General features: G+C 42.3%; 1 protein-coding gene and 1 long non-coding RNA gene across 9 annotated transcripts in view; one reads left to right on the plus strand and one right to left on the minus strand.

Moving 5' to 3' along the window:
- The window catches only part of LOC137305457 (RNA binding protein fox-1 homolog 2-like), a 246,542-nt gene that overhangs the window by 132,540 nt on the left and 86,984 nt on the right, over positions 1-27,018 (plus strand). The window lies entirely within an intron of this gene.
- The window catches only part of LOC137305464 (uncharacterized), a 74,665-nt gene that overhangs the window by 26,122 nt on the left and 21,525 nt on the right, over positions 1-27,018 (minus strand). The window contains exon 4 of one of the 3 annotated variants that reach the window (XR_010958717.1): positions 2,916-3,882. The exons of the other annotated variants lie outside the window; for them this stretch is intronic. This is a non-coding gene — a long non-coding RNA (uncharacterized lncRNA). Of the gene's footprint in view, positions 1-2,915; positions 3,883-27,018 lie in introns of those variants that run through there. 3 annotated transcript variants of the gene reach the window in all.

The raw sequence follows: 27,018 nt of genomic DNA on the forward strand, positions 1-27,018 counted from the left end.
TAGAGATTAAATTGCTTCAGTTATCTGGTCAGCCTCACTTACAGGAATGAAAGCCCTATTTCATGACTGCTCATTACAATCTATACTTCTGGGGCGATTTGTCCATATAAGTGTATTGTCATAGTACAATGCAAACCCATTTTGGGCAGAGTGTGTAAAGGATACAGCATTAGGATGACGGAATGTCCAGTTTATTCTGTGAATGAGGAAGAGTTCATCTGTCCACCACCATTTACATGGTGCAAATAATTCCAGGGGTCGTGAGCTAATTACCAAACCTTTGCATATAACATTAGTGAGAGTACTGCCAATTTTTAAAAATGTAATTGAGAAACTTAAATGAAGGGCCAAAGAGCATATTGTAGGACACTCGTAAGGTTGAGGTAAATCAGGAATTAGTGATTGGTGAGGAAGGGAAGACAGGAGAAGGTAAGGCATCTTGAGGTTCCAGGAAAGGAGGAGGTAAGAGTAGAAGATGGTGTACAGGTCTTGATTTCAATACAGTGATGATGCAGGGAGGAGGAAACCGTGTAGGATGATGTATTTCCAATTAAAGAGGAACAAGACTGTAAATTTTGAAGGAACACAGACCACACTGGTATTGATAAAATAAGAAACAAAAAATGGAGAGAGAAAGATTGGATGGTAGAGTTGAGATTGGGATCACCTATCAGGCAATGGATATCTTGTCCAGGTGGTGCGTAGGCTATGAAAACAATCTCCCAACATATGGGAGCAGTATTGAAGTCCTGAGCAGGTACAAAAGTGATCACTGGACATAGGGTTTAAGCACTAAACAGAACACTGCAGAGCTAGACCATTCGGATGATGTCAGGAAGCACTTTTTCACACAAAGGGTAGTGGAAATCTGGAACACTCTCCCTCAAAAAGCTGTTGAAGTTGGGGTCAATTGGAGCTTTTAAAACTGAGATTGATAGATTTTTGTTAGGTAAGGGTATTAAGGGTTAAGAAGTAAAGGTGAGTAAATGGAATTGGGTACAGATCAGCCATGATCTAATTGAATGTCGGAACAGGCTAAAGGGGCTGAATGGCCTACTCCTGTTCCTATGTTCCTTGTTCTAGTTTGTGTTTTGTATGACAAAATCTTTCTAAATCTCATCTGTTAGATTATTAATAATTAAGCCCAGTGATCAGTGGCTTTCAAAGATACATTTCCCCATGCCTTAGAGATGAATGTCAGGAAAGGCATACTCTTCGGCTGCCTCATAATTACAGCTGAAGGAAGGCCGACTACCAATCCAGAGCAAATCCAGAGAACAATGTAACAAGTATTGTGTTTGACAGCATTATTGTCTCTTCATAATGAGGATCTTGCTCTCTGTAAACTTTTTTTGCAGACTATCCTTCCTTTTTAAAAAAAAAGGTGTAATGAAGTCATTGGACTAGAGAGTATTGTAATTAAAACTTACAAAGTAGTGGGCAGCATTGTTTAGGAGTTTTGCATCTTACTCCTAACCAACTTTAGAAAAGCTACGTACGTACTCTCACGTGACCATGTGTAGTGATCAGGAGCAGGAATGCTAGCTGATTGGCAGATCACTCATTGTACTTTTTTTTAAACTCCAGGGTTCTTCACATGGTCTGTTTAAGCTCCAAAGAGTACTTGTCCGGATAGTGTTTGATAATTTTCCAGGAACTATGTTTTCTTTCCCCTGGATAGTTTTAAACTCAAGAGTAGGCTGTCATGTTGAATACATCACACCAAGGGCCTGCCTCTGTTAGGTCTATTTATAATGTGTTGTCACTGTTGCCTCCATACTGAGTAGGGGACTGGTGAGGACTTGGACTAATTATATCCCAGAGTCCATACGTGGTTTGTTTTAATTGAAGCTTATCTGGACTTTTTATGTGATTCTTTTGGATTAAGTGGATGTAACTGCAGTATGATGAATTAACTTAATCCACTTTCCATAGCTGATCCTGACTCTGGTACATTTATATTGTGGGCAAATTAAAGCACAGTCCAGAAAGTCTGAAGTTTTGCCTCCTGTTAGTTCAATAAAGATTTTGGTAAATTGATCAGAAGAGTAACCAACACAGTCGTTACAAGATACATGACTCAGTTGGTAGTCATTACCAGGATTAGTTAAGATTGATCCAACTAATGGAAAGGCCATGTGTCACTGGAATTTCTAGTCTGCCAACCATATTCCTTAATTGCCAACAGAACAGTAGCTTCGGAATATCAAAGATGGTGACACAAAAGTACGCGTTTCAATTGGCCAAGTTTTATACTAAATTTAGTTATCCGTCATTTTACATTCGCCATCTTCACACAAATGTGTTAACGAAGGTTTCCTCTTCAGATGTGCAAAACAAAAATCATCTTTCTGTCCAGTGAAAGATAACCTTTGTATTAATGTCATTTACTGGCTTTTGAGGTAGAAATTCTTAACTTTACAAGGGGTGTGGATTTAAAAGTTTAGTAAAGTCAAGTGAAGTGTTTTGTGCACTGTCCCTTGTTAAACCAGAAGTAATTATAATTATGACTTTAGAAGTGTATTTTCTTGTGTGAGCTGATTAGAGATATTATGTTTTATGTAAGAGATGATTATTATTACGTTAGGAAACGTGTGCACACAGACAAATTGCCACCAGTAAGACTGATGATTGGAATTTGAAAGATTTTAGGTAACTACATGAATTTTCGGGCACATACGCATGTGTTTTATCTCACGGCAAAAACTCCATTTGCTTCCATTGTCTTTTCAGGAACTGGTGAGCATTTCTGTGGGAGGTAGGGTGGCCTTGAGATCTGGTTACAGTTCTACCCGCAAATTAAACTTGTGCCTCTTTTTCATAGGAGGCTGTAAGAAAGTATTTTTGGGTCCAAGGTTACGTCCTTAGTGTGTAATTAACCACGGTGCAGTACTTTTAAGGGAAAGGTTTGGCAAGTGCGGGGGCCTGCTGCAGTATATCTTTGACTGGAATTCTGTTGGCTGCAGTATGCAGGACAGGCCCATCGATCTCTCCTGCTCTGCGCTACTGCCAGCACATCTGCATAAACTGAATTACTGCGTTGCCAAATGAACCAAGTACTTTTTTCCTAAGAATTACATGAGCAATAAACATCAGCTACTTTCACTCCAAATTAGGGATTTGCATTTGCCAAGATGTAGCTGGAGTCAGACTTAAGTGGCTACAGTGACTGCAAAAAAGCCACATGGGAAAAAGGTACCTATATATATTTCAGTTGCTTTTTTAGGAGTGTTAAGCTAGAGAAGCAAGACCAGAGTTTGTATCATGATTTATCATGTGGGAAATGCCCAATGCCAGCCAGACCCTGGTGGGGGAGAATGTGAGGGGGGAGAGAGCTTTTGAGCTGAGATACCTAATCACAGGGAAGGGAATGAAGATGGAGGACTATTTCATCCAGCTTTATTGTGCAACTCCCAGTGGCTTATACAGAGACCTGAAAATAGGTTGCTTGCTTCCCCTGCCTACCATGTCATTGGGGAAACTGGAGTTTTTGTTATATATAAACTGAGTTTAGTGAACAGTTAATGAAGCTCAGTGTAAGGAAAGAAAGTAAAAACTTGCATTTATATAGTGCGCTTCACTACCTCAGGATGTCCCAAAGCACTTTGCTGCCAATGAAGTATTTTTGAAGTGTAGTCACTGTTGTAATACAAGATGGCAGACAATTCGCACACAGCAAGGTCCCACAAACAGCAATGAGATAAATGACCAGGTAATCTGTTTATGGTGTTGATTGAGGTCACCAGGAGAAATTTACTGAAATTTACGGATCTGGTGGATGTTTTCTACCTGGATTTCAGCAAGGCATTTGACACTGTCCCACGTAATAGACTGATTCACAAAGTGCATCCCCATTGGATAGATGGCTGGACAGATTTGTGGCTGAAATGCAAACAGGAAAAGATGGTGGTGAGTGGGAGGTGTCAGGAGTAGGTCACTCCTCGAACCTGTTCTGCCAGTGTTAAAATTCTACCCTTACTAATCATGGTGACTACTTTTTTTTAGTTCTTAGGATGTGGGTGACACTAATAAGGCCGTATTTATTGCCCATCAGTAGTTGAAAAAGTGGTGGGCCACCTTGCTTTATATAAGTTGTTTGTAAAACTGAATGGCTTGCTAGGCTACTTGAGAGTCAACCATGTAATGTAGACTGGAGTCATGTGTAGACAGGACTAGATAGTAGTGAGAGGCTCCCCTTCCTGGCAGATTTCATAACCATTTTTCTGGTGCTAGCCCACAAATTAACAGATTTATTGAATTCAATTTCACAATTTACCATGGTAGGATTTGAACTCATGACCTCTGATTTGCTAGTTGACTACCATAATTTGTGCGCCACCTAGTACAGGCTGAGCTACATAGATCATTACTATCCCAGGTCTGATCCCTGTTGAAGATTGTTATTCTAGCCCAGGAATCAATGGGAGAGTGGGCAGGGTTGGATGCTAAAATTGGCCTGAGTCTCCCCAGGCTAGAGAGCAAAAAAATCGTCTAGCATTCAAGGTCTTGATTGGTATCCAGTGAGCTCTGCTGGCATTGAATGTGTGAACATAGTTGAAAATAGGATCAGATGAGATGAGGTGCCCCCATGGTTGAGTAATCTGCTGGAACTTACACAAGGAATGATCATTTGGATGAGATACATGAAGTCAGCCTGCACCTGGAAAACTGTACCTTACCATGAGCCATTGTCTTCAGGAGAAGAGAAACAAGGGAAGAAAATTGGAGGAGGTGAATTAGAAAAATCGTATGCAGATTTAAAAACAACTCTCTACGGTCATTTAAATAACCATGACAACAGAAGTGATTTATTGGCCTCTATGCAGAGAATCTTAGTGGTTGTCCCATCCTCACCCTCCCACCCACATCTGAAAAAATCCGCGTAGTGTTGGACTGGCAGTGTGGTAATTCGGTACTGTTTCATTCTCTCGTTGCTCTTTTGTTTGTGGACCACTATGCAAACTGTGTTTCTAGTACAGTATGATGTAATCCTCAAACATTGATATGCCAGGATCAGAGAGTTGTGATTGAAGATAAAAAGTGTTCAGTCTGCACTTCATTTGATTTTTAAAGACTGGAACCCTCTCTCTGACATTCAGTGATTCCATATTGAAACTTGCGCAGTAAGCGACTCGTTCGTGGTCATAAATAGTTTTGATGTGAAACTTGAAGTTTGGGTGGTCTTGTAGTGCAGGCGGTGATTATTCACTTTCCAACCAGATGGTTCTTGGGCCAATTCTCAGGGCTGTGAATGAGTATCAGCCATTATTAATTGAGTGCTTTGTAACTGTAAGACGTCATCTTGTTGGGATGATAGGGGGAGGAGATATACTCCAGCTCAGACCATCATGGTTAGAGGTTTTGTGTAAGCGAATGATGGGGCCTCATTGGACAAAAAGTAAAACGTTTACTTTCACTGTTAAAACTCTGATTTTTGCCATTAACTTAGGTTGAAGATAAAAGAGGATACGATATCACCTTTGTTTTGAAGTACGTTTTCTTTCTAATCTCTCACCAAAATCTTTGCATTTTTGGATTATGGATTTTTATTGCAAGCTTCAGTCAGAAAATGACAGTATATTGGTGGTGCAGCAGTTAATAGGATTGCTGTTTTTTGTCGTCATCCCGTTGTGGGTGAGCAGACTCTGAACATTTATCTCTTCCATACAACATTAGAAGTAATTACAGTATTAAATCAGAGGCACTGGATTACAGTCAGTAACGGGCAGGGGGATGATGCTGGCGTACAGACAGCTGTTGTGGAGAGCGCTGATAGCGGCTCATCTGTTATCAGAGAAGTAGAAAATCCCTGGCACACAGCCAACCTGCCGGGCTGGCTAACATATGTCATGCCGCGAGGAAAGATGAAGGCGTTCTGTTTTTGATTTTGTGCGTAAATGATGTGCTATCTAGTGACTTTTTTAATTGTAACTGTACAGAGTGATGGTATACGTAATCTCTCAGATAAACTGCCTGCTGGATTTTTCCATTTCTGCAGCACATCACTAATTATGACTAAGATAGGAATTCTCAGTTTGACAGAGTACTGGAACTAGCCTTTGTTTTTTCAAGATGAAAAAACTGAATTTGGTTGTGCTGAGTACTTGAACATCAAATATGCAGAGCCCCAGAATGCAGGTTTAATCTCTGCTCAGGTCAGATTGTGATCTGAGCAGTGCAGATCAGAGGCTGTGGTGTCTTCCTGCAGGGAGGAAGGAAACTTGGAGATGAGAGTGGTACTTAGCAGTTCCCAGCAGTGCCAGTTGGCGACTACACTGTGTTCCTGCCCTCTTGACAGTGGATAATTCGCAAGAAAAAAAGGTCATAGTTTTAGGGTCAAGTTTTGCCTGCCATTCCAGCAGTTTATTTCATACATTAGCCATATGATAGGCTGTGGCTCAACGCTAATGAGGACAGATGCCTCGAGAAATTGGTTCCGGTAGTTATTGGGAGCATAGAAAAACTTTGTAGTGGGTTATCAAGATATCAGTCAAAAGATGATTTGGATGAGTATAGAAGGGGAGTGGTCATTGCTTTGTGACTGAAGAGTTGCAGCCATTGTCTAGTGAGAACAGTGCTGACTGGATGTTAGATAAGACTTGGACCTTATTATTTGTTTAAGACTTACTTATCTAATGCTGCACATGGGTCTTCACACAATGGTAGCAGGTTTCCCATAGCCCAACACATGGTTCAAGAACCCTGGTTTGACTAGTGATGCTTGTGTCAAAGATAGGAAATTCTGGCTTTAATTTAAAATATTTTTAAGGAGTTAGAGGCTAAAATGAAGGCTTGTAGATACAAAATGGAGAGAGTCAGACTGAGAGGGTGGGGGAAGTGTTATCTTTTGTTCTGAATCAGTTACAATAAAACTACTTTGGTAGCTGTGGCAGATATTTACCTTGTGCCAGGGACCCAGGGGGACAGTCGCCGGCACGAGATAAGTGCTCCAGGAAGGGAATCCCGGTCGGGGGAGGGGAGACCCAGGGTTTCCTTATGGGGTCCAGAGGAGCAAACTTGCTTCTCCTGGCCCACAAGGTAACCTGTTAAAAAAAAAAAGTAAAATAACTCTCCTTACTGGGCCTCTTCTGGCGCTGCCTGCTGTTCCCAGCAGGTTGGGGCTGGCACGGAAGCCACCACTGCTCCGTTGCTCAAGCTAAAATAGCAAATCGGACCCCGATTACATCACCAGAGCCCAATTTGCATATTTAAAAAGGACCCCACTGGGTGTCCTTGCTGCCGGCAATTTAAAATTTCAGATTGGGGGTGGGAGGGGAGGAGAGGAGTGGGGAAGTCCCCAACTCCATTTTAACAGCTTCCCCCCCCACCCCCCCATTGCCCAGGTCCAGTTTCCTCCAGGCAGGAGAGTTGAAGTTGACCCCATGGCTCCATTCACTCCACCTTCCTGCAGTCCTAACAGTTGTAATCTATGATGTATTTCTCCTCCAGATACTTGTCTAGTTTGACCTTGAAGAAACAGCTTCCGAAAGCAGTTTGAATTTATCTGCTCTCATTTCGTTGAACGAGTACGTAGACCACTTAGCAAACAACCCATTCACAGGAAAGCACTCCAATATAAGTGGAAAACGTCACTTGCACCAATGGAAGGTCTTGAAAAATTGGAAATCATTCAAAAAGTAAAATGGTTGTACCTCAATAGATGAGATGTCTTGAGAACATGATAAGGCACTTTATGAATGCAAGAGCTTTCTTTTACACTTGGGTGAGGTATTTCTGTAACCCCTTCCAGCTCGACACATCCCCCCACCCCATGCTCCGAACTCTCCATTCCTCTGATTCTGGCATCTTGAGCGCGCGTTCCCCCCCCACCCCCGGCTTCACCGTTGGAGGCTGTGCTCCTAAGCCTTCCACGCTGTGAAGTTCCCTCACTAAATCCCCTCTCTCTTATCCTTTAAGACTCTCCTTAAAATCCACCTCTTTGTCTAAGCATTTAGTCCCCCCACCTGATATCCTCTTTTGCCTTGGTGTCAATTTGTTTTTGGTGACGCTTCTGTGAAACTCCTTGGGATGTTTTAGTATGTTAAAAGCATTCTTTAAATGCAAGTTGTTGACACAAATGTTATTAATTGTGTTTACATATTGCGATAACCATTGTGATTACTATAGGAGAATGAAAATCATCTGAAATTATGGGTGCCGAATTTGTGCCACTGTAAAGCCTGTCTCACCCTCACCCCGCCCGCCCCCCTCTTTTGGGGTTTAGTTTCATCGCAACAGAAATTCAAATGCATGCTGCACACTCGTTATAACTGGGATATACTTCCAATGGTGTATCCCCATCTTTCTCGTGTTATAACAAGAACTTGGATGTATATAGTACATTTCGCCCCCTCAGGATGTCAAAGTCGATTAATTAAAGTTGTTTTATAGGCAAAAGTGGCAGCCAATTTGTGCAAAACAAGATCTCACAAGCAACTGTGAGATGAAAGAAAGAACTTGCATTTAGCATCAAGCATTCCCTCAGTATTGCGCTGAAGTACCTGTCTAGATTATGTGCTCAAGTCCTAAAGTGGGGCTTGAACCCACAATCTCTGACTCATGGCGAGAATATTACCAAGTGAGTCTGGGTAATGGCATCAGTTCTCTGTGTAAGTAAGGTATATTACTAGTGTATTGTAAAGCTACACAAATGTGTAGTGCAGTGAAATGACGCGTGAGCTGCTGGCCCTCTGGCTCAATCGAGGAGTGTTTTGTGGCAGAGGCAGAACGGACAGTTGACTCGAGAAAATATTCACATTGGGAAGAGAAGCAAGAGTGCATACACATGAAAGATGTTTACATTGTTAAATACGATAGTTGGTGTGACGGGTTCGGAACCATTCTGTGCAGCACAAATATAACTGGCAGATTTTATATCCAGATAACTTCTCTTTCTAAAGGTGTGAAGACGTTTGATTAAAAAAGCAAAGTGTGTGGTGTGGGGGAGGGGGGTTGGTATTTCCCCACAATAATTTATTTTAAAAATTGGGCCAATAGTGGAATTTGATTGCAATTCTTGTAACGTTTAAAGATAGCAGAATCCAGTTCATTAAACATAAATATTGGAGCAATAATAGGTATAGTAATCCCCCCTGATGAGTGATGTACATGGTTACGGAAGGGTTAACTTTTCTGTTGTAATCCTGCCAGACTTCATCAGTTGTTTAGTCTTGGCGAGCTGGGAGTGATAACTCCTCTCACTCATACTGACAAAGACAGAAATTCAACAAGATTAGCTGTATTATTTTTTAAGTGGCTACATCAGAAAATACACAACTTAATTTATAAAACTGATTGGAATGTCCTGTTGAAAAGCATTGCTGCAGCTTTCAAGCATATAAAAAGTGACGCCTGTTTGAGCTAAAGTGGCAAGTGTGCACCTGTTTGTATCCATTACAGTGCAGGCGCATTGCTTAAAAAAAGACTTTTGGGTGGGGAAAGCAGATGCCTTCTCTACAAACAGACCCAGTCTTCAGGGCTAGGATGTGAGGGTTAATCTGCAGAAGTTTGATTGCAACAGCTGAAAACATGTTACCGGGCAAAGAGCCTCCCCTCCTCACGTTGCTGAAGGCCTGCACTGTGTGCATCACAAATCCTTAAACAGCTGTTCTCGATTGACGGATAGACCAATTCACACACTCATCCCGGCCACACTGCCCTGGTGCTCTTAATTCGAGTGTCCTACAGCAACTTGTAAGCATGTTCAGTGTCTACTGTATGGAATATCCTTACCCTGTGTTACAGGTGAGTACTGGCTTAGAAATCCTCGCTTTTCACAGTCTGTTATTCTAAGGATGGTATTTTCTTAAAAATTGTCTTTGGAATTGATAGAAGTGTCTTCTGTGCTGCAGTGCTCAGTCCTAACAATGTGGAACCGGTATAGGTTCGTAGGCTAGCAAAAGCACTGTTTAAGGTGCAAGAGCTTTCTGATTAAAATATGCTTGAATCCTCTGAGGTTATTTCTGTACTGCACTGCAGAGTTCTATACATCTTGAAGCAGTACTGCCACTATTTCCATAGAGGGGAGGCTGTAGTATAGCATTTCAAACTCTCAATTCGTAGGGGTTTCTTTGCTGCATTGATGCACACCATTGTACAGGCAGTGCTATCATTAGTTCCATATAGGGGAAGTTGTGAGGCACCATTTCTAAACTTGGCGTATTTAGAAATAGCTTAACACTATTAGTAATATTAATACGCAATTTGGAATAGATAGATTAGTTGCCATTGCTTGTAAACCATGGATAAATCCTAAGGAGCTGACTCTTTCAGTAAAGAATGGTAAATTAGGCACAGGGAATCTCTTAATTTGAGTTAACCTCTTAAGTACTTTTATACTAAAATGTAGGAGCTCCCTGATGGCATAGTTGATAAATGCAACACTCTTTGTTCAACTCAACTTTACAGCATAGGAAGGTCAAAGGTTTGATCTTTGTTTGAATAAAGCTAGCTGAGGTAGGAAGAGAAGCTCTAATTGGCCTCAGTGCCTCTGAGAGAAAAATCTGACAAGGTTTCTGCCCCTCATTATCCATTGACTGCTACTGGAAAGTATGCATGTGTGGACACTGGGTGGAGGGCAGGACCGGTATCAGCCCTGATACCCTTTCATAATTACATATCCTGCTGCCACTCACCGTCTAGGCTCACACATGAAGAATGATCACTTATGTTTCAGCAACTGCAGTTCAGAAATAATTAATTGGATGTAAAGCACTTTGCGATGTCTTAAGGGCATGATACGGTGCTTTATAAATGCAAGTGCATTCTTTTTCACTTGGGTGAGGTATTGGTGGGCTAGTGGTGCCCATGAGACTATACCCAATGAATGAGCAGCTTCAGAAGAGATGAGGAGAAAGCAGGAGGAATAACAAAGGGATTTATTCTTTTCTCCTCCTTCGGCTAGGTACTGAGCAAGGATCAGGTGACCTGTCTCGAGGTCTCCAGATCTATAGCTAGCTGTTACGTGTTTAAATATAATTTTGGTAGTGAGATGGAATTTTTTTCTTGTCTCCCTCTAAGGAAGAATGCTCCTCCAGATAAGCTTAGTTGATTCCTAAATTGGGAATTTGGTGTGTATAGAAACATGGGTGTAAAACTACATCCTGCAAATCTCCATCTGTCGATTGGTACATGATATCACTGGGCTGCCTTTGAAGTGCTGCGACATTTCCAATGTTGATGATGAAACCAAATTAGAGATTTATATAAAACAATAGAATATTTTGCAGCATATTTATATCACACGTGGAATTACTGCAGTGGTTTTTCAACCAATATTCCTGCGTGGTATACCTCTTGCAACCATTAAATAGTTCTCCTTCCTTGTGCCCCACTAATATTGTATCAATGTAGTGCCATCCTTGCACGGTGCAGTTTCTACTTCTGCTGTTTCACCTCCTTTATGGATCACAATCTTGAAACTTAGCACCCATACATCTGTTACCAAATAGCAAACATATCCTCGTATATGTAGGTTGGTAAATTATACAATAATTTGTGGAGGGGTTGCATGAGCTTCTGACTGTTATTGGAGGCAGGATTGTTTGTGTTCTGAACAAATATAGATGGGAGTAATTTTTTAGACTATGTACTGTATTTGACGGGGGGATGGGAAGAGAGGAGGGGCTTATTCAGCAAAGTCATCTGAACTTTTAGGAGTTGATGTGTAATTTTTTTTGTTTCCTTCTGTGCCTTTGTTTTCTTTTCATTAAGTAAAGTAAAAGGTACTGTTGTATATTTCAAAGTACGGTCTTTTTAAAAAAAAAATCAAAAATAGTAATGCTATACATCCTTAATCCTGCTGATGCAACTTCTTTCTATATCAGCTGGAGTGATGGGCACAGATGGCCAGGAATGTATAGCTGCAGGCTGCTCAGACAGGCCAGGCCACGCTTAATATAGTGTTACTGGCAAGGTAGCAGGAGTACTTTTCTGCTTGAAATTTAATTCTAATTTTTTAGTTATATTAATTTAGATGTCTTGCAGTATTGTAATACAAATAGTGATTAAGACATAGAACTGTTAAGTGAATTTAACTGAATCTTCCCTAATTAGAAATTTGTTACAAGTCTCTGAAATATTTTAATATATAGCACTGGATTTTATTCTTCAACAGGTAGCTCTATTAACTTAAAACCTTTTAATGTACAAGGACCAAATAGTGCACCCAATGGTTTATGTCAGTTGCCCTTGTTCTAATAAGGGCCTTGCCACAAGTGAGTTCTCTTAAATGTGGCACTCCTTCTCACCCTCTACCCAAAACCCTGAACATGTGAGCAATGTCACTTTTATAGGTACCTGCTTGTGTTTGTACTGTAGTACGCCTGATAAAACAGGAATGTCTTGAGCAGTCTGCTTCACCTGGCTGCAGATGCTCAAATCTTAATTGTGGTCGAAGTGACACCAATAAATAGGTTAGTTTCACAGTGCTTGTAGGTCTCTGGAGTCATGACACACATTGGTTTCTGGGCACTGTATGGACTTTGGCTAATGGTGTTGCTCTGGTATTGAGCTATCTACTTGAGTGTGTTTTGCTGGAGACATAGTGCAATGTGACTGCTCAAAACTAGGAAATGTGTAGCAAAATCACACCTGCTGGTGTAAATTTGGGACAGAAGTCCTACTATAATAATAGTATGAAATGTACCAGTGACTGATCTTGGCCAAGATATAAAGATACCATGATCTTAGCCAATGGGATTTGCAATACCATGGACATCTAAAGAGCAGCAATAGCTAAAACCTAAATCTTTTAGCCAGAGAATGATGTGTAAAGGGGATTTATCTTAAAACTGTTTTTTAAAAAAAGATTGAACTGCTTTACACCAACATTCACTCTTTGAACACTTTTTCACTGTATAACTTGAGGTTGTGGTATCTGGCCCTACATGGTAAATGATGTGCTTGCCCTGCTCCTGGCTTTTAATACTAGACAGGAAATTTCAGTGCTGTATAGAATATATTAAACAGATGCTGCACAGTATAATGTTTAAATGTGCAGAAGAATTTTGTTTACATTGCAGAATCTGAAGCTGTGAGTGTTCAGGGAAAAGTGACCCTTCAGAGGACAGATTAAGTGCTAAAGGGGAAACTGGCTGTCAACCTTCTCTGGATTGTGTTGCTGGGCTAGGTAGAGAAAAATCAGTCAGGGTTCAAACTCTTGATAGCCATCCAGTAACCACTGTAAGAAAGTACACTTGTGTGGGTAAAAACAGGTTTGAGACTCTGTTGTGCTTTCCACAGTTGAATAGCCAATTAACACTCACTGTCTAGACTCATACATGAAGAACTGGCCACTTGGGCAAGGTGCCTGAAGGCTGCGCCCCCCCCCCCCCCCATCCAAGCATTTTCATTTTCAAGTTTGGTTAATCTAATGGAGATTTGAATACTAAGTGAACTAATTCTGCCTGGTTTGGAGAACAGTATAACTTGATGCCCAAGCCTCAGACAATAGTATCAGTAACTGTAGTGCTTTATATCATCTTTATACCAAGTGTCAGCTTGGCTTAGTTGGTCACAGCCTTGTCTGAGTCAGAAGGCTGCAGGTTCAGGGTCCATTTGAGGATGACGCGCCCATGTAGTACTGAGGGAATACTGCCATTTAAACTGAGGATTCACTTGTCTTTTCCAGCAGTTCAATTGGATGTTTAAAAAAAAATCCCATGATGTTACTTGAAGAGTAGAGTTTTCCCTTGGTCTCCTAGCCAGTGTTTCTTCCTCAATCACAAACAAATTAACTGATCATTTATCTTGTTGATGTTTGTGGGATCTTGCTATGTGGAGGATCGTGCTGCGTGCAAAATGGCTGATGCATTTGCCTATGTAACAACAGTGACAGCACCTAAATTGAATGTGATGTGCTTTGAGTAGTTTCGTAAAGGTGCTATAAATTTGCAGGTCTTATTTTTCTTATGCTACTATTTTCATTACCATTGGGTTTTGGATTGGAGGGTGGCAAATGTAACCCCACTATTTAAAAAAGGAGGGAGAGAAAAAACAGGGAATTACTGACCAGTTAGCCTAACATCAGTAGTGGGGAAAATGCTAGAGTCTATTATAAAAGATGTGATAACAGAACACTTGGAAGGCATGAACGGGATTGGACAAAGTCAGCATGGATTTATGAAAGGGAAATCATGCTTAATAAATCTAGTGGACTTTTGAGGATGTAACTAGTAGAATAGATAGGGGAGAACCAGTGGATGTAGTGCACTTGGATTTTCAGAAGGCTTTTGATAAGGTCCCACACAAGAGGTTAGTGTGCAAAATTAAAGCACATGGGATTGGGGGGAATATACTGGCATGGATTGAGAATTGGTTGACAGACAGGAAACAGAGAGTAGGAATAAATGGGTCTTTTTCCAGGTGGCAGGCAGTGACTAGTGAGGTACCGCAGGGATCAGTGCTTGGGCCCCAGCTATTGACAATATATATCAATGATTTGGATGAGGGAACTAAATGTAACATTTCCAAGTTTGCAGACGACACAAAGCTGGGGTGGAATGTGAGCTGTGAGGAGGATGGAAAGAGGCTCCAATGTGATTTAGACAAGTTGGGTGAGTGGGCAAGAACATGGCAGATGCAGTATGACGTGGATAAATGTGAGGTTATCCAGTTTGGTTGTAAAAACAGAAAGGCAGATTATTATCTGAATTGGTGATAGATTGGGAAAAGGGGAGGTGCAACGAGACCTGGGTGTCCCTGTACACCAGTCGCTGAAAGCGAGCATTCAGGTGCAGCAAGCAGTTAGGAAGGCGAATGGTATGTTGGCCTTCATTGCAAGAGGATTTGAGTACAGGGGGGATGTCTTACTGCAGTTATACAGGGCCTTGGTGAGACCCCATCTGGAGTATTGTGTGCAGTTTTGATCTCCTTGTCTGAGGAAGGATGTCCTTGCGATGGAGGGAGTGCAACGAAGGTTTACCAGACTGATTCCTGGGATGGCAGGACTGATGTATGAGGAGAGATTGGGTTGACTAGGCCTTTATTCACTAGAGTTTAGAAGAATGAGAGGTGATCTCATTGAAACAGAAATAATTCTAACAGGACTAGACAGACTAGATGCAGGGAGGATGTTCCTGATGGCTGGGGAGTCCAGAGCCAGGGGTCAAGGTCTCAGGATACGGGGTATGCCATTTAGAACCAAGATGAGGAGAAATTTCTTCACTCAGAGGGTGGTGAACCTGTGGAATACTCTACCACGGAAGGCAGTGGAGACCAAGTCATTAGATGTATTCAAGATGGAGATGGATATATTTCTTAATGCTAGAGGGATCAAGGGATATGAGAAAAAAGCAGGAACAGGGTACTGAGTTAGACGATCAGCCATGATCATTTTGAATGGCGGAGCAGGCCCGAAGGGCCGAATGGCCTACTCTTGCTCCTATTTTTCATGTTTTCTATGTTTTTCTATGTTTACCATATGTTGTATCATTTCTGCTACACTTACTGTGCCTGTCATGATGTGGAGATGCCGGTGATGGACTGGGGTTGACAATTGTAAACAATTTTACAACACAAAGTTATAGTCCAACAATTTTATTTGAAAATCACAAGCTTTCGGAGGCTTCCTCCTTCCTGAGGAAGGAGGAAGCGTCCGAAAGCTAGTGATTTTCAAATAAAATTGTTGGACTATAACTTTATGCCTGTCATGTAAACAGAAGAAAACCCAAAGTAATATTTTTTTTAAAATATATTCATTCTGAATAACATAGTTGGTAGTGAAATTAAGGCTATAGTTCAGTCTTGGGAGTTCTGCTGATGGTCATAAACTACTCGAGGTTTGCTCAGGCAGTTTGCAACCTCAACAAATCACCTTTATTTGCAGTGCTGTCTCGTAATGCACAGCAAGAAATTTCCTGTCTTAGTTTTTTTTCAGTCATTACACTAACTTTCTCACCATGCAAGATTTCCTTCTTCCCCTTGACAAAATGTATGTTTTCTCTTTCAACTGCACCATTTGACTGCTTAATAATCTATAGAACATGCAGGTTTTGTATTATGAATTTTGTATTATGATACAGGTTATGTATTTTGTATTCTGCAGCTGTCTCCTAAATGTTATAAAGTAAAATTGTAAAAATATGCTGGATCTCTTGACAACTCTGCAAGTCTATGCAGATTGTAACTGAGTTACACAGACCAGGAAGGTCCTAGCTTAGATGCTTAGTCACACGTGACGTCCTCTGTGTCTGTGACCTTGATGTATTATCCATCCTGGATCTCTCTGCAGCTTTTGATGTGGTCGACCACACCATCATCCTCCAATGCCTCTTCTCCGTTGAGACTGCACACAGGCGATTCCAATCTTACCTAACTAGTCATAGCCAGCGTATCTGCAGCAATGGCTTCTCTTTCCACCCTGCACAGTTACCTCTGGAGTCGTCGCCCCCCAGCCCCCCACCAAGGATCTATCCTTGGCCCCCTCTTCTAACTCATGTACACGCTGCCCCTTGGCGATGACATCCGCAGACATGGGGTCAACTTCCATATCTACACTGATGACCGCCACGTCTACCTCTCTGGACCACTGCTCCCTGATGTCAGACTGCTTGCCCGGCATCCGGTCTTGGATAAGCCACAATTTCCTCTAGTTAAACATTGGAAAGACTGAAGCTTTTGTGTTCAGCCCCCACCACAAATTCTATTTCTTTGCCACCAATTGCATCTCCCACTGTCTCGGGTTGAACCAGGCTGTTTGTAACCTTAGCGTCCTGTTCGACCCCACAATGAGCTTCTAACCCCATATACTTTCCATCGCCATAACATCACCTCCCTCCAGACTCAACAACAGCAATGCTCTCCTGGCCAGCCTCCCATCCTGCATAAACTTCAGCTAATCCATTACTCTGCTGCCCAATATATACACACCCTATCGCTGTAACCTCCTCCTGCCCTGCTCCCCAACCCCATCCCACCCCTCTGTTCCTCTGCCTCTGGCTTCTTATGCATCTTCCCCCTCCCCACTCCAGCATTGGTGGTAGAGATGCCTCAGCCCTACTCTTCGCAACTATTTCCTGAAACCCCTCTGACTTGCTACTCTTCTCCCCACCTTCAAAATCCTGCTCAAAACTTATACCTTTGACCATGCTTTCAGTCACCTTTCCTAACTCTAATATTGCTTGGTGTCCAGTTCTCCTTGTGAAAGCACCTTGGGTCATTTTCTATGTTAAAGGCAAGCTGCTCGTCACTATCCAGCAATCTGCTGGATAGTGTGTGTTGCATGAGGACAGGATCAGGCTCAGTTCTGATGCTCCCTTTGTCAAATAGCCTCCCAGCATTTATTGTTGAGGGTCACGTGAATAGTGGCCATTTGGGTAAGGTACCAGAGAATGACCAATGCCCATGAAACCATATCATGGCAAAACTCAGGTACGTTCAGAAGAGGTGGAGGGGAGTAAACTGGTGAAAAAATGAGCATAATGTTTCTTATTCAGGTGTTCTCTGAATCAGCTAAAAGGCTGTAATTTCTTTTTAGTATCAATTCAAAAATCTTAGTGCAGTCTTCAAATGATTGATATGATATCATAGCTAAAGACTCTCAATTAGGACTTCTTTCAAAACCAAGTATTTGCAAAGAATTATGTTCATTTCAGCCAGCAGGAGAGCTGAACAAAAATATTAAAATAGATGAAAGAAAACAAGGATATTAATTATGATTCTTTAACTCTTACTTTTAAAAAAGGGAATCAAACTGCACTAATGATCCAGTGGTAAATACACTACATTAATGTGATAGCCATACAGACCAGTAAGATCGCGGGTTTGATGTCTTGTCTGTCCTGACTTAGCTGATATCGGCTGGGGTACTGAAAACTAGCTTCAACACTTCAGGACTAGAGATTGGAAAAATCAGCCATGCTTCTCGCATGTAATTGCTATCCGGTGACTTTTGCTGGAACGTGAGCGTGAATAGATGCTTAGTGAGGACGACATTGGGTTCGATAGTGATGTCCTCCACTGTAGAAATGGCTGTCAGCACTCACAGGTAAGCTCACACATGGAAAATGGCCCATTGGGTGAGGCCTGTCATCTATTGGCATTGTACCTCAGCACAAGTTAGGGCAAAAGTACAGATGGGGCAAATGTTTTTCTTTAAAGATCAAAGAAATTAGTTTCTAAGATCTGTATCTTAATGTGATTCTCTTCTCTCCAAGCTTTTTTCTTCAAAATATTCTTGCCTTTTAGGCAGTTGTTTAGTATCAATGGGTGCAAGCCTGCAGCTTTTTCTAGTGCTTAGCTGGCCTCTCATGAACTGCATGAAGTTATGTAACTAGCCAAGAGGTAATTGCTGGAAAAGTTGATGCCAATGCTTGGCCTGAATGATTGGACGTCGGCCAGGGAAATTATTTCTAGGCTAACAGAATTTTACTTTATTCTGAGACGTTTACCCTCATTATTTTCGTTGTACTGTTCATAAAGTGAAAGGGTCAAGCATCAACGATTCAGTGATGTAGCTGTGGACAAAAGGTTTTTGTAAACATTTTTTCTGTCAATGTGAGCTCCCTGCATTTAAGTTTTTTTTTTAAAAACACACTTTCCAGCCTTGGGGGTGGGTGGAGGAGGGGGGGGGGGAATGATTGTAGTGAAACTTCCTGAATACTTGCAGGAAGAGCTGGCACCTTTTAATAGGCAAAGCTGTGTGCAATTTGTCTAACAAAAAGCACAGTGGCATTAGTCTAATCCTTAGAAATGAAGATGATTCTGTTTGTAGTTTCTGGAGATTTGAGCTCATTTACTCTGCTTAGGTCTGTGAATATCTTTTCAAAAGACCATGGCTATGGGCTGGAAAAATAAAATGGGTAATTTACGATGCCCCATCGACACTGCGGGTCAGTAGATAGTTGGTGTGATATTCTGTTATAAAACAGGAAGATCCCAGGTTCAGTTTCTAGTCTGCAGATTTAGCTATCTGTGGCAATGGAGGGGAGTGGGCCAGTGATGCCAACGATTGCCCTTAAGTTACAAGGGGAAAAATGGGCCAGGAGTGCATTAATAAAGGAAAGCCAGCACAGATTTGTTAAAGGCAAATCGTGTTCAACTAACTTGATTGAGTTTTTTGATCAGGTAACAGAGCGGGTTGATGTGGTGTATATGGACTTCCAAAAGGCGTTTGATGAAGTGTCGTATTATAGGCTTGTCAGCAAAATTGAAGCCCATGGAATTAAAGGGGCAGTGGCAGCATGTAAACAAAATTGGCTAAGTGACAGGAAACAGAGAGTAGTGGTGAATGGTTGTCTTTCAGACTGGAGAAAGGTATACAGTGGTGTTCCCCAGGGGTCGTTACTAGGACCACTGCTTTTTCATATATATATATATATATATATATATATATATATATATGAGTCATAGAGAGTTATACAGCACGGATAGAGGCCCTTCGGCCCATCGTGTCCGCGCCGGCCATCAGCCCTGTCTACTCTAATCCCATATTCCAGCATTTGGTCCGTAGCCTTGTATGCTATGGCATTTCAGGTGCTCATCCAAATGCTTCTTGAATGTTGTGAGGGTTCCTGCCTCCACAACCCTTTCAGACAGTGAGTTCCAGACTCCAACCACCCTCTGGGTGAAAAAGTTCTTTCTCAAATCCCCTCTAAACCTCCCGCCTTTTACCTTGAATCTATGTCCCCTTGTTATAGAACCCTCAACGAAGGGAAAAAGCTCCTTAGTATCCATCCTATCTGTGCCCCTCATAATTTTGTACACCTCAATCATGTCCCCCCTCAGCCTCCTCTGCTCCAAGGAAAACAAACCCAATCTTCCCAGTCTCTCTTCATAGCTGAAGCGCTCCAGCCCTGGTAACATCCTGGTGAATCTCCTCTGCACCCTCTCCAAAGCGATCACATCCTTCCTGTAGTGTGGCGACCAGAACTGCACACAGTACTCCAGCTGTGGCCTAACCAGTGTTTTATACAGCTCCATCATAACCTCCTTGCTCTTATATTCTATGCCTCGGCTAATAAAGGCAAGTATCCCATATGCCTTCTTTACCACCTTATCTACCTGTTCCGCCGCCTTCAGGGATCTGTGAGCTTGCACACCAAGATCCCTCTGACCCTCTGTCTTGCCTAGGGTCCTCCCATTCATTGTGTATTCCCTTGCCTTGTTAGTCCCTCCAAAGTGCATCACCTCGCACTTTTCCGGGTTAAATTCCATTTGCCACTGTTCCGCCCATCTGACCAACCCATCTATATCGTCCTGCAGACTGAGGCTATCCTCCTCGCTATTTACCACCCTACCAATCTTTGTATCATCAGCGAACTTACTGATCATACCTTTTACATTCATATCCAAGTCATTAATGTAGACCACAAACAGCAAGGGACCCAGCACCGATCCCTGTGGTACCCCACTGGCCACAGGCTTCCAGTCACAAAAACAACCTTCGACCATCACCCTCTGCCTTCTGCCACTAAGCCAGTTTTGTATCCAAAGTGCCAAGGCACCCTGGATTCCATGGGCTCGTACCTTCTTGACCAGTCTCCTGTGGGGGACTTTATCGAAGGCCTTACTGAAATCCATGTATACCACATCCACTGCGTTATCCTCATCCACACGCCTAGTCACCTCCTCAAAAAATTCAATCAAATTAGTCAGACATGATCTTCCCTTGACAAAGCCATGTTGACTATCCCTGATTAATCCTTGCTTCTCCAAGTGGAGACTAATTTTGTCCTTCAGAATTTTTTCCAATAATTTTCCTACCACTGATGTTAGGCTCACTGGCCTGTAGTTCCCCGGTTTTTCCCTACTCCCCTTCTTGAATAATGGTATTACATTAGCGGTTCTCCAGTCCTCTGGCACATCCCCTGTGGCCAGAGAGGTTCTGAATATATGTGTCAGAGCCCCCGCAATCTCCTCCTTTGCCTCACACAGTAGCCTGGGATACATTTCGTCCGGGCCTGGGGATTTATCCATTTTTAGGCCTGCTAAAACCGCCAATACCTCCTCCCGCTCGATGTTAATATGTTCGAGTATATCACAGTCCCCCTGCCGTATTTCTATGTCTACATCGTCCTTCTCCATAGTGAAAACAGATGCAAAAAATTCATTTAGAACCCCTCCTACATCTGCCGGCTCCACACACAGATTGCCATTTTTGTCCCTAATGGGCCCTATTTTTTCCCGAGTCATCCTCTTACCCTTAATATACTTATAAAACATCTTAGGATTTTCCTTTATTTTGCTCGCCAGTGTTATTTCATGGCCCCTCCTTGATCTCCTAATTTCTTTTTTAAGTATCCCCCTGCACTTTTTGTACTCCTCTAGGGCTTCCTCCGTCTTTAGCCTTTTGTATCTGCCAAAAGCCCTCCTTTTTTTCCTAATCCATTCTCGTATATCCCCTGACATCCAAGGTTCCCTGGAGTTCTTGGAACCACCCTTGACCTTTACGGGAACATGTTGCCATTGTATGGTCTCAATCTCCCTTCTGAAAGACTCCCATTGCTCCGATGCGGATTTTCCTACAAGCAGCTGATCCCAGTCCATTTTGGCCAGATCCTGCCTTATCCTATTAAAATCGTCCTTCCCCCAATTTAGAACCTTTATTTCCGGCCCCTCCCTATCCTTTTCCATGACCACCTTAAATCTCACCGAATTATGGTCACTGTCACCAAAGTGCTCACCTACTAGCACTTCTTCCACTTGGCCGGCCACATTCCCTAGAATTAGGTCCAGTACCGCCCCCTCTCTTGTAGGACTTTCTACATGCTGGCTCAAAAAGCTCTCCTGGATGCACGTTAAGAATTTTGTACCCTCTAAGCCTTTTACACTCTGAGTATCCCAGTTAATATTGGGGAAGTTGAAATCCCCCACTATTATTACCCTATTATTTGCACAATTTTCTGAGATTTACCTACATATCTGTTCCTCGATCTCCCCCTGACTGTTTGGGGGCCTATAGTACACTCCCATCAAAGTGCTTGCCCCCTTTTTGTTTTTAAGCTCCACCCATATGGCCTCATTAGAGGAACCTGCTAATATATCATCCCTCCTTATGGCAGTAATCGATTCTTTAATTAATATTGCGACCCCCCCTCCTCTTATACCTCCCCCTCTGTCTCGCCTGAAGATTCTGTACCCCGGAATATTGAGCTGCCAGTCTTGCCCCTCCCTCAACCATGTCTCTGTGACAGCAACAATATCATACTCCCATGTGTTTATCAACACCTTCAGTTCATCCACCTTATTCGCAAGACTCCTTGCATTAAAATAGATGTCATCCAGCCTTGCCCTCACATATTTGCCCTGTCTTCCAAGCTGACTTGTTTTTTTCTCTATATTTGGCTGCACATCACCCCCTATTGTAGCTCCACTTTGTATCCCATCCCCCTGCCAAGTTAGTTTAAACCCCCCCCCAACAGTGCTAGCAAACCTCCCCGCAAGGATATTTGTCCCGCTCTGGTTCAGGTGCAACCCGTCCGACTTGTACAAGTCCCACCTTCCCCAGAAGCAGGCCCAGTGATCCAGGAAACTGAAACCCTCCCTCCTGCACCAACTCTTTAGCCACGCATTCATCTGTTCTATCCTCCTGTTTCTATACTCACTAGCCCGTGGCACTGGGAGTAATCCAGAGATTACAACCTTTGAGGTCCTGCTCTTTAATCTGCTACCTCGCTCCCTAAATTCTTGATGCAGGACCTCATCTCCCTTCCTACCTATGTCGTTGGTCCCAATGTGGACCACGACCTCTGCCTGCTCCCCCTCCCCCTTGAGAATGCCCTGTAGCCGCTCAGTGACATCCATGACCCTGGCACCAGGGAGGCAACAAACCATCCTGGAGTCACGTTTACGGCCACAGAAACGCCTGTCTGTTCCCCTTATGATAGAATCCCCTACCACTCTAGCTCTTCCATATATAATTAATGACTTGGGTGTACAGGGCACAATTTCAAAATTTGCAGATGATACAAAGCTTAGAATTGTAGTATTGTAAACAATTTTACAACACCAAGTTATAGTCCAGCAATTTTATTTTAAATTCACAAGCTTTCGGAGGCTAGAATTGTAGTAAACAGTGAGGAGGATAGTAATAGACTTCAAGAGGACATGGACAGGCTGGTGGAATGGGTGGACACGTGGCAGATGAAATTTAACACGGAGAAGTGCGAAGTGATACATTTTGGCAGGAAGAATGAGGAGAGGCAATATAAACTAAATGGTACAATTCTAAAGGGGGTGTCGGAACAAAGAGACCTGGGGGTATATGTACACAAATGTTTGAAGGTGGCAGGACAGGTTGAGAAAGCAGTTAGAAAAACATATGGGATCCTGGGCTTTATAAACAGAGACATAGAGCACTAAAACAAGGAAGTTATGTTGAACCTTTATAAAACACTGATTCAGCCTCAACTGGAGTATTGTGTCCAATTCTGGGCATCGCACTTTAAGAAGGATGTGCAGGCCTTAGAGAGGATGCAGAAAAGATTTACTAGAATGGTTCCCGGGATGAGGGGACTTCAGTTCTGTGGATAGACTGGAGAAGCTGGGGCTGTTCTCCTTTGGAGCAGAGAAGGTTGAGAGGAGATTTGATAGAAGTGTTCAAAATCATGAAGGGTTTAGATGAAGAGAAACTGTTCCCATTGACTGAAGGGTCGAGAATCAGAGGACACAGATTTAAGGTGATTGGCAAAAGAACCAAAGGCAACATGAGGACAAACTTTTTTACGCAGCGAGTAATTATGATCTGGAATGCACTGCCTGAAAAGGTAATGGAAGCAGATTCAATCGTGACTTTCAAAAAGGAATTGGATAAATACTTGAAGGGAAAAAATTTGCAGGGTTACGGGGAAAAAGCAGGGGAATGGGACTTGCTGGATTGCTCTTACAAAGAGCCAGCACGGGCTCGATGGGCTGAATGGCCTTCTTCTGTGCTGTAACCATTCTATGATTCTAATCACTATCCAATGATTCGTCTTGAAAAGCGCTTGGTGCATCATCAGTTAGCACAAGATTGCGATCAGCTGTAATGCCCTTTGTGGCCAAACAGCCTGCCAGTGCTCATTGTCCAGATCACATGAAACATGGCTACTTGAAAGAGTAGAAGCTTGCTTACACTTATGGAACTGTACCCCAGCAAGTCAGCTTCTTCAGGAGGGAAGGGAAGGAAAGTGATTCCATGGAACAATTAGATCATAAAAACAGTGGCATTTTAAGGGTTAATGAATTCAACATCAGTTGTGACTCAAGTGCACCTTTCATATTGCGCAATCATTGGTGTGGAATCCATTTAACTAAGTTCAGTCCTCACCAGTCAGTAAGAGACTGCTTTAAGTATGACCTTGATTCTGAGATATTTCTTTAGCACAGGATAGGCTAAACAAGGCATCTTGTTTGCTGACCTATACAAGATTGATTTTAGTTTAAATGCATTGATGCCCAGTTGCACAGTCTCCAAGAACAGTGAAAGGAAAAGCTTATTTTATTTATATCCAACACCCAAAAGATTCACTAGTTCAATGAAGTTTTGTGAATTGACTGCATTGATAGATGGAGTCAAGGATATTATGCACATTTGGTTAGTGGTGACATGTGTCATAAACTAAAGAGAAATTATGAAGTTGCTAACAAAATTCTTGTCACTTGGGCTCCCCTTATGGTTCAGTAGATAAATGTCCCACATGGTGCACTCCTCAGGTAAGCTGTACAGGAAGGTCCCATGTTTGATCTATGGATTATGTTAAGTATTTGTGTATTTTGAGGAAGTGGTTCAATATTGTGCTGATTGCCCTGGCTCTGATTTGAGGTGAGGGTTGGGCCAGTGTGAAATGATAGAAGTGCTATTGTTGGTATCCCCCCACCTTGGGAGTTGAGAAGGGAATTGACTAGGGTTCCTGTTCACTGTCAAGTTACTCTGGATGTTTGTGACAGTTGGTACCTCCTGCGATCGAGTAGCCTGCTTAACACTCACTACCGAAGTTGACACACAAAATGGCCACGTGGGTGAGGTGCTTGAGGACATCCTTGGAACCAAACTGTAACGAGAAGTTATCAACTTCAGGAGATGCAGGAGAGAAAAGGAGAGATGTGTATTTTTTTTCCTGTTTTCCATTTCCTCACGTTATCTATGCTGAAGTCTAGAGCATGTTCTACAAGTGGTTGTATCTCATCCAGTATCTGTGCTACCTCACCCAAATGATAAATCTTTGTGCAGGAGTCTGGACAGGATACCTGTGCTAAATCTACCGTCATCTGATGTCTCACATCCTCACTTCCAGGAGGAAATACTGTCTGTACCACTTGGTACAATAGCCTGCCAGTGCTTATTATCTAGCCTCATGCATGAAGATGGGCACTTAGGCAAGATACCTAGGTATTCCTGGCACCACTAGAACCATACGCCAATAAAAGTAAGTGTTGGGGTTGTATTCTCTAGAGTTTCGAAGGTTAAGGGGTGATCTGATCGAAGTTTATAAGATATTAAGGGGAACGGATAGGGTGGCTCGAAAGAAACTATTTCCGCTGGTTGGGGATTCTAGGAGTAGGGGGCACAGTCTAAAAATTAGAGCCAGACCTTTCAGGAGTGAGATTAGAAAACATTTCTACACACAAAGGGCGGTAGAAGTTTGGAACTCTCTTCCGCAAACAGCAATTGATACGAGCTCAATTGCTAAATTTAAATGTGAGATAGATAGCTTTTTGGCAACCAAATATATTAAGGGATATGGGCCAAAGGCAGGAATATGGAGCTAGATCACAGATCAGCCATGATCTTATCAAATGGCGGAGCAGGCACGAGGGGCTGAATGGCCTACTCCTGTTCCTATGTTCTTCAGGAAGGGGGAGATTTGCCACAAGGAGCATTAATTGAATACATTTTTTTTATGAAGAGAATTTATCTGATCTGCACAGTATTTCTGTTGTTGTAATCTGGCAAAACCAATTGACTGTTGGCAGCCCTACCTCACCAATCACAAGTGTCCCATTCCAGGGTTCATAATGGAACATCCTGATACGGTCGGACAGGGACTAACAACAGGGTCTAATTTTTATACTTTGTCTACTTTCATGATGGTAGAGTTTGTTAGAATTTTAAATTTGATAGATATTGGAAGCAATAACTCTTGTCCAGGACTATGCAAAGCTGTCTCTTTTTGATTTTTTTTGTTTTAGCTTTTATTTATTTTGAATCCCAGCATTCCTTTCTCTCCTGACCATAATTGTGAATGGGGTTTAACCAGCTTATAACAACAAAGCCCAAAGTTGAAATACCAGCTTCATTGTATCCTTAGTTGTACAGCTATTAGTGTGTGCAACTTGAAATAACATAGAACGGAATTGTTTAGGGTTTAAATATTTACGGTTCAAAATTACCTTCATGGTTGTTCATTTGAAAGCCAATAAAGGCAATTGTGATTTGAAAGAAAATAAAAATAGCATAACCATAATTCATATTCATAAACTCAAAATAGTTTTAAGTTTCCTCCTTCAAATTTTGTCTTAGGGAGGATCACCTGACTTCTACTAGCCCCTTCCCAGATGGTGGTGGAGAGAAGCTGTTGTCTATTCCTTTTGTGTATATTGATATTTTTTAATCTCGTGTTAAATAATTTGATCATAGAACTCCCTGAATGGCATAGTGGGTAATTGCACCGGGTGGGGTGGTCCAACTGAATGGTACATCACCATGTAGCCAGGAAAGTCCAGGACCATTCAATAGCCTATAAATATTGGGGTGCTGTAATTGATCTTGGGGTGTCTGGGTTGGGGGGGGGGGGTGGGGTGGAAATCAGCTGGCATTCCTGCTCCTAATTGCTATCCAGTGACCCCCGTGAGAAGTGAGCATGTGTGGGTATTAAGTAAGTACAGAATCGCATGTAATGCTCCCGTGATTAAATACCCAACTGACTTGACGGACACTGTCTAGGTTTACAGTGGAAGAATTGTCTCTTGGTGAGGTAGTGCGCATGGCTGGCACCCGATATCCCCACCATCACGGAAGCCAGTCTTCGGCCAATTCGATTCACTCCACGTGATATCAAGAAACGGCTGAGTGCACTGGATACAGCAAAGGCTATGGGC

The sequence above is a fragment of the Heptranchias perlo genome, chromosome 40 (assembly GCF_035084215.1).
Source record: "Heptranchias perlo isolate sHepPer1 chromosome 40, sHepPer1.hap1, whole genome shotgun sequence".
Lineage (NCBI taxonomy): Eukaryota > Metazoa > Chordata > Chondrichthyes > Hexanchiformes > Hexanchidae > Heptranchias > Heptranchias perlo.